Source organism: Pinus tabuliformis, chromosome 3_2 (genome assembly GCF_031772625.1).
Source record: "Pinus tabuliformis cultivar Carrire ecotype Pingquan chromosome 3_2, CPIR1, whole genome shotgun sequence".
Taxonomy (NCBI): domain Eukaryota; kingdom Viridiplantae; phylum Streptophyta; class Pinopsida; order Pinales; family Pinaceae; genus Pinus; species Pinus tabuliformis.
Genome location: NC_142302.1, coordinates 1,050,901,627 through 1,050,910,173, shown reverse-complemented (window position 1 = coordinate 1,050,910,173; position 8,547 = coordinate 1,050,901,627). Strand labels below are relative to the sequence as shown.

Genomic DNA, 8,547 nt, shown 5'->3' with positions numbered 1-8,547 from the left:
CTTATATTTGGGAAGGTGATCGTTGACTAACACCTGTGGGTTTTGTTCTAACAACAATCGTGATTCCCAACAAGTGGTATTAGAGCGTAGGTCAGGAGTTTGATATACACCCAAATCGCATTGGGGGGAGGGATTGTTGGACATTGGATAAGCCAATGCTCGCCATGTGTTTCATGAAATTGAATAACCGCCTCTCTTGGATCCTGATCTCCAACGATTGTTGGGTGTGGAGCCTGATTATCTTCTCTATTCAGAGGTATCGGACCCTAGTTCGTAATGGGGCACCAATTCCACCCATAATTTAATTGCTATCAGGGGGGTCCAAGGGGGGGCAAAGGTAATTTTATGAGACCCCCCTAGCAGGGGTTCGGGGGCAACTCCCCCAAAGCTAAAAATATATGTAAAATTGCCTTGTAAAATACAATAATTTCGTAGTCAATATGGGTTGTTCATTTGGCGGATGATCTGACAGTAGAAGTTATGTTTAATTTAGCGTTTTTTGCCCTAGAAGGGAATCCCTCACTATATATGAGGGAATTCTATTGCGGTTCAATATATGTGTATTTTGAGCAAGAAAGAGAGAGGATATTGTGTGAGAGCGAAGAGGGAATTACAACAGATCTGTTGTAGGTTGTATCTCTTCATTTTGTTGGATAATATAAAAGGAAGGATTTGTTGTTTTTACGTGGACATAACCCAAATTGGGTGAACCATGTATATCTGTGTCTCTCTTGTTTTATGCGTTTTTTGTGATTGTATTTCTACAATATTTTATGTGTTCCATTGCTCTGTAATATATTATATTTTCTAACATCGATGTGATTGTTGAATAAAATCTGTGGGTTTTTGTCTAACGACAATCGTGATTCCCAACACACGATTATTTTTTCAACATCTTACTTGCTTTCCTACATAAATTTCTCCTCGTCAGGGGAGTCAATAATATAGCTGAATATAAACCAACCTTGTAAATGCAAATAAATTTCCACATGTGTAAATGATAGGGATATTGGGGAAAATTCCTTGATGCCTCATGTAAAAAATACAAAATAAGCATGATACTACTTCCTCAATAAATGAAAATTTTCGTCATAATCTCCATTTTTGACTAGGAGTAAGTCAGGTCAGCAATGGGTTGGTAGATGTTCGTGAGAAATAACTAGGAAATAAAAATAAAGAACATAAAGAAAATTGGTAGTCAAAATGAGAGGAAAACAGTCGATTACAAAGACAAAATAATATATGCTCAATGAGGAAAATTGAGAAAGGAACCAAGTGCATATGTGACAATACAAACAACCAATTGATATTAAAAAAATAGAGAGGGACAAAAGATAGAAAAAGTGAAAAGAAATGAGGGATGAAAAATTTACGCGGATATTAAGAAATAAAGAAGTTCAAGAGCAAGATATTGATGATGCACGAGAATCCTCTAAAGGTAGAAGAGAGCACCTAAATTTGAGAGGCATAGCTCCAATCTCTTTGAGAAGAGGTAGTAGCCTATAATCAAGCCCTAACATGGATGTAGAAAATATGGAACTTGATGACTTTGGACCAACAATTCTGTGATGCCTTACCACAAGTATATCAAGTATCGCTATTCCATAATTCCTCTAGCAAAGAATCCTGTTGTCACTACTACAACACCCTCTAAATATTTTCTACACTCAAATTTTGGAGCCTACCTATTATCATTCAAAGTGTTGCTTTTGATTGTCAAAGTGTCGTTTCATGTTATTATGTGTGTTTCAAGTGCCCTTGTATTATCCTAAGTCAAGTTATTAAGAACATCTATCGTGCACTTCACAGTTGTAGTACATTTACTAGTCACAAAAGACACTTTTCATCACAATCACACATGCTTTGTCTATCACACTTGGAGAGTATTTGTGAATTGGAGTTTCAATGCATACTTCTTAGTATCAAGTCCTGTATAAGTTTTACTAATGATTTGGTATGTGTCACACTTGGTTTTACTCCTAACTCATTATGTTTCCCATTTCCACCCTCTAGACTTAGAAAAATTTGCAGCTTTACAAACCTGCCCACTTGGAAAGGGAGAGTGCACAACACACTTCCATAGCTTATTTTGACCCCTCTTATTTGTTGAAAATGGACCTTGCCCCCAGGATAAGCCTTCCCTCTCTCTTTGGCGGATAATGCACTCTTAAGCATCAATCTCTCCTTGCATTTCTGAACTACACGCTCCTTTAAGCCTCTCCCATAGTTGATCACACAGCACATCAACAGTGAACATCAGGCCTTCCTTCAACCTAGACACTGCACCATGCACCCTTCTTGTGACTTAGGCCTCTCTAGTTGGGTGCATGGCACATTAACAGTCAACATTGATCCTTCCTTGTCCATTGACACTACACCCTGCACCCTCCATCTAGACTCCTCTTCCCATCAAAGCAAACAACACATTCTTAGTGCTCAACACATAACCCTTACCTCTTGACAGTGTGCCCTGCACCCAAAAGTTTTTTCCTCCCTCCCTGAGTTGATTGTTGAACCACAATCAAAAGATTTACATTAAACATCATAGAATAGGATAATTTTAGGCTAATGGCTACTTGTCATGAGTGATTTTAGTTGCAGGTGCTCTCAAGACAAGATGACAAAGATGCGTAAGGAGATTTGTTGAACAGTCCAAGGAAGCATTCAAAGACAAATAACACATGTTACAAAAAGTTAAAGTACTTTAAATTTGGATGATCAAAGTTATCCATAAAGACTCCATATGATATGAAGATTCTTTGTAAGGTAGACAGTAATAACAAGAAATCTACATCAAGTATTGAAGATATAAGTGGCAGAATTATCACCCCTCGAGAAATTCCATGTCATGAGTAACTATGGGTCCAAGCCATTAATGTCAGTGGCATGTCATGTTATCGTCACATGGTGATGTGGAGGTGACAATGTAATTTTTTAGTTATTATAAATTATAAATACGTGGAAGTCAAAGAGTCATATATGGACAACAGAGCCACATGGAGAAGTCCAGGAGTCATACGGAAGATCAAAAGTCATTTATAAGTTCACATGTTGTTCAGAAGTCCAAAGGTCATACTAGAAGTTGAAGGGTCATGTGGGAAGTCCAAGAGACATGAGGATATGAAAGGTCATGACTCTAGTTATAAAATAGGCCTCATTACTCAAAGAAAGGGATTTTCACCTTGGCTTCTTCCACAAGGCATTATAGAGATATTGATAGTTCTTTTGGGGAGCACGTAGTGGCTCTACGCTCCACAATTGGAGCAAGTGGTGTTCATTGTATCAATGTATCTTGGAAAAAAAAAAAATTAATACTTGAAGCCTATTCAACCAACACATTTTCACACATGTATCGTGGATGTTTGTGGTATATGTTTGCATTCATTTGTACCAAAGGAATTGAACTATTTTGTTGATTTGAGTGCTCATCTTATTGAATATGTGTTGTATTTGTTTTAATTATCATTGTATATATGTGAACTATTTTCCTTGATGACTAACGATTATTTCATATGTGTGTGTGTCTTTACTAGATTAGTACTAATACTTTTCTCTTGAGGAATCACTTTCTTTCCCTGTCAGTGAAAGTGTTATCTCTTTGAGAAAACCCTGATGTAAGGAAAAAACTCTAAGGTAACCTCTAAACAATATTTTCAATTGAAAGCTATCCATTTCAATTCGAAGGGGGATCCCTTCTATAACACAGTCAAATATGATTGGTTATGTACTCAACACATCAACCAAATTCGATTATTTTACAAAATTGGTCTAGAAAGGATAGGAAAAACCATTAGGCATGGAGTATTTTTTACAAGAAGTTATTGATTACAAGCTATATGAACAAAATATAGAGGCAAGATAGCAACACATTTATTAGACAATTCATCATTTAAGTATGATATAAGTAAATAGAAATAAATATTGAAAACGGAGCAACTGGTGAATTCCGTGAAAGATATTTAAGTCAAGAACATAGAAACAATTTGGAAATTCTAAATATGATCTCATAAACATAATTCATATTTAATCACTCAATTCCAAACGTAGAAGACTTATGGATCATATTGTGAAATTAAATAAATAACTTGCACTAGAAAACAAATAGGAAACCCATCACACAAGAATCTCTATAAATATGAACAAATAACACTCATCACAACAATTTATATTAATGCCAAAATTATACACACTATACCAAGTGTTATCACAAAATCGTGTACTAAGGGCTGCTACTTAGCAAGATCTCATGCAACTATTTCAAACCAGACTTTAGACTAAGGCTTAGCCTCCTTAGTCAGAGAGGGCTCTCTCACAGATTTTTGATATGAATTAATAACAAGAAAAGATGGCTAACTCTTCAAACAGTACATGAAAATAAGCTGGTTGGAACAACAAAATAAGACTTCTTCCATTGGGCTCATGGAGTCAAACACCTTTGCAGTAAATTACCAACTACTCATTCATGGAAGTCAAGGCATATAATGTCTAAACACTCAAAACATTTCTCAAAGGAACCTCAACTCATAAACATACACAGGAAATCTGAGCACTAGGTGAATTCAGAGTGATTGCACATCTATGGAGCTGTAAAACAGAAAGGAAGAGACACAACCATATATATTCTGAGCATTTAAACACAAGATGAATCTTGAGAAGAAAAAGTAATCTTTCTATTACTGTCAAAAATCTTTTACATCCGTCAATATAAAAAACTCTGTTTTTTGTATAAATCTCCAACCCTCATTACATCAGAGTTTTCACTATATATAGGAAAACAAACTAAACTACTTTGAGTCTCCTCCTCCAGCATGAGGGGAGCTCGATGACCTATCATTAACTACCCTTATCTATTTTTAAACAAACCCATTAAATACATAAAGTATTGAGCTGTAATTACAAAGATTCCTAATCACACTAAAATTCTAACTTCATCTCCTCGTATGCCTGATTCCTTTCTTGATCTTTGACAACTGTCTTTTGTTGGTTAGGCTCAAGATGATTGAGCTACAGATGCAAAGAATGCTGACTTTGGATACCTGTAAGCGCTGATGGATCATTTATCATCAGGATCAAAACACCTATTTTTAAGGTCCCTGTCTCCTACCATCCTCCGAAAATGTAGCAGCATGTTCCCAACTCTTTAATAACTCAAAGTATGGAACGCTGCTACCAAACACCATGTCTCCAGATGAGCTGTAGGCTGTATTGATGTACAGGTGTCTCTCTTCTAACTTTCCCGGTCAAACTGTTTATTCTGCATTGAAAACATCACCTACAGCAGTTTCGTAGCGCGCTACGAAACTGCTGGGTGATTTAAAAAACACAGTCTTCCTCTAAACTCCTCACAAAATTGAATAGCTGCTGTTGCCATTCTTCAGTTTCACCTTTGCTATGCTGGGATTCAGAATCACATTCTCTGTATCCTTCATAAGGTTAGAGTGGGTTACCTTCTTTTCCTCATCAAAGATCACCTCAAGCTTAGGCCTAACATAATTATTGAGAACTGAAGCACACAAAATCGATGCCCTTTTTATATTTTTTATCTCTGTCTCATCCTCCTGACTGACCTTAACAAACTGTAGTCCCTCAACCAACTCAATTTCCTTAATCTGTAGCTCTTTTTCTAAGAAGCCATTAATACTCTTTGACATCTTCTGTGTCATCTTATCTTCTAAAATAGAAACCAACAACTGCCGCAAATCAGAGCATGTGCTTTGCTCTAATGATTCATGTGTTTTTAGAACCTTGCAGTGCAAGGCCTTTAACCTTTTTCTCTCTGTACCATCACGACAATGATTGCAGATTTGAGATGTTTCTGTAGAGTATCTCTGGATTCTGTGTCAGATGCATTTTCTAATCTTTCCTTCCAAAAAGGAAATAGATCACACTTTATGGAACAAACAGGGCACAAAAATTCACAATCAATGTTTCGCTCCTTCCCAGCGCTAACGGTGCTTCTTCATTTCTCACAAGTAAGACAAGAGCGATACTGCGAATTTGTGCATACTCCTCCTTGGACACAAGCTCTATGTTCGCACCAACCATCCGCTCCACAAGAAGATTTCCAGTCAAGTCAGGATCTTCATCGACTTGTGCCTTGATAGTTCGTAATATGAGATAGCAGTCAAGATTCAAGTATCGAGCTGCCACTACAGTAGCACGACAATGATTACTTTGAATGCCTCCTATTGTGATAACACAATCTGCACCTTGCGCCTTTGCATCAACCATTAAAAATTCTAGCTTCCGCACCTTGTTCCCACTAAGTTGCATACCTGATAAGTCATCACGCTTTATCCAGACTTCAATGTTTGATGGTAAGCCCGGAAGATTCCATCGATGAATTGGTATAGGGAGATGTCCGAGAGAATAGAAATGGGACGGAATCAGATGAAGCTCTGTCGCCCAAGAGGGAGGTGTGTATGAAACTTTTGCTCAGAAAGGCTTCAGAACTGCCTTCTCCTTCCACTCGCTCTGCACGAAGCCCGTGAGCCATTGTTGTCTTCGCTCTGACGCTCTTGCCTTTCAACTGTAATTTACTGTAGCACCATGGAGATGTAAAACCAATCCAATGGCAGCCGCTGCTAAAGCCGAAATGTTTGCAATCGGGAGTCATCCTAATCCTATATGAAATTAACGACGCCGAACCCCTTTTCTGGCAAAGAAAAACAAATATCAACCAGGTGTCTATGTTCTCTGTCGGTGGAAGAACTAATGCACGAACAGCTGGTAATGTTTATCAAATCTCAACATCTCGTTTGGTTCCTTGTATTTGGTCAATACACAAAGATTAGAACATGAGGCGCATACTTAAATGCAACTACATTTCATTTGTCAAAAACTCATCACTGACACGAACATGATCCCACAACCATGAATTCCCAATGTACTTGGAGATGATATATGCACCACCACTTAATCGATAACCAGCTTCATATATATTTGCTACTTTTCCAACATAATTAACCTGAGTTGGGATCAGAAGGACTTCATTGACTTGAGAAAAGCGATTGTCCCAGGAAAGGATCTTCAAGGTATTAGTCTCAGGGAGAGCACTGAGCAAATCTATGTTGCTACAAACGAGCTTAATGCACTTCTTCCTTGAAAACACTGTCACTGCTCTCATCTGCATTTCTGGAGGGAAGCAAAACTCTGTACAATAGGCATGCTAGGATTTGGGCCTCCACTGAAAACTCGAACAAATCCCCAATTTCATAGCATGCTACGAAACCACCTAAACAGGTTACGCTGCGAAATTGCTAAAGGATTTATGCGCTGCGAAAACACCTTGTCCTTAAGCTAGTCTGAGCAATTTTTGGAAACATAATTTTCAGTGATAACACCAAGGTTCTGTAAGAATTTTCCAACCCTTTTTCATTCTACAAACTTTGTCTTTATATATCACTTATATGTTGTAAGCATGTTTCCAACAAATATTTAATTACAAAGTCTAAAACTAGATGAACAATTCTCTAATAAATTGATTAACCTTTAGGTTTAATCCTTATTTATCCTTATATAATTTTAGTGACTAATACATTTAAATTAAAATAAATTAATTTGATAAACAAATTAACTAATTAATTATTAAACATTTATATTTTTATCCTAATATTATTATAAATTTAGATTCTATTTAGTTTTAAATTAAAAGAAGATAATACATATGTACTGACATATATATTTGAATAAGTAAACTTAGTAAAAAATTTAACTAATTAATTATCTTATTAATAAACATTTATTTTAATTCATCCTATAATATTTCCTTTAATATTATTAGTTTATACGTAGGAGGATAATAAATTATTTATTAGGTTTAAAAAAACTAAAAAAATTATTTAATTACAAGCTGTTATATTTAGTTATATGTAGATCTAATATAAAAATGAATAGACCTAGCAGATTAACTAATTAATTAATTAATTAATTAACTATTTGACAAACTTTCCGCTATCCTTTGGACCAGTCAATTCTAGTTGTTACCTAATCAATTGTAGCCATTTTCTTTGGTAAAAAATAGTTGTTTCTTTCTAGTTGTTGTATGCTCGATCTCTCTATTTAACTTGTTGCCATGATCTGGTTCTTCATCTTGTCTTGACGATGAACCACACTTGCTGGTTTGAAATGTGTCGACAAATGAATTTTGATGTGATTATCGCTGAAATCCTTTCTCAAAATCTCTAATTAAAAACTGAATACATCACATATTTTCATTGTAAAACAAAATAAATAATATTATGTATCTGAATACCATGTTGCTTTTGGAGTCATGGCTGAATCTAATGACCCCAAGTCGAATTTGATGAGGTGGCATCCAAGTCAAAGTTGACAAGGTGTTTTTTCTAAATATAGAAAAAAAAATTCTGGAGAATTCCTGGAAAATAAGCTTCAAATATCAATTAGAATCTCTCAAAAAGTGATGGATGTGAAAAATATGAGAGAGGTTTTTGGTAATGGGCCCGTTGTTGACAAAAATGTCTTTCAGACTTGGAAAATTCATTTCCATCGGTTCAGAAATCACACCCGAAGTTACTTCGTTTTACA

General features: G+C 35.9%; 1 pseudogene; it reads right to left on the bottom strand.

Annotated features, from left to right (window-relative positions):
• Positions 1-5,889: 5,889 nt before the first annotated feature.
• LOC149184210 (bifunctional D-cysteine desulfhydrase/1-aminocyclopropane-1-carboxylate deaminase, mitochondrial pseudogene) lies at positions 5,890-7,132 on the bottom strand (annotated as a pseudogene).
• Positions 7,133-8,547: the final 1,415 nt, after the last annotated feature.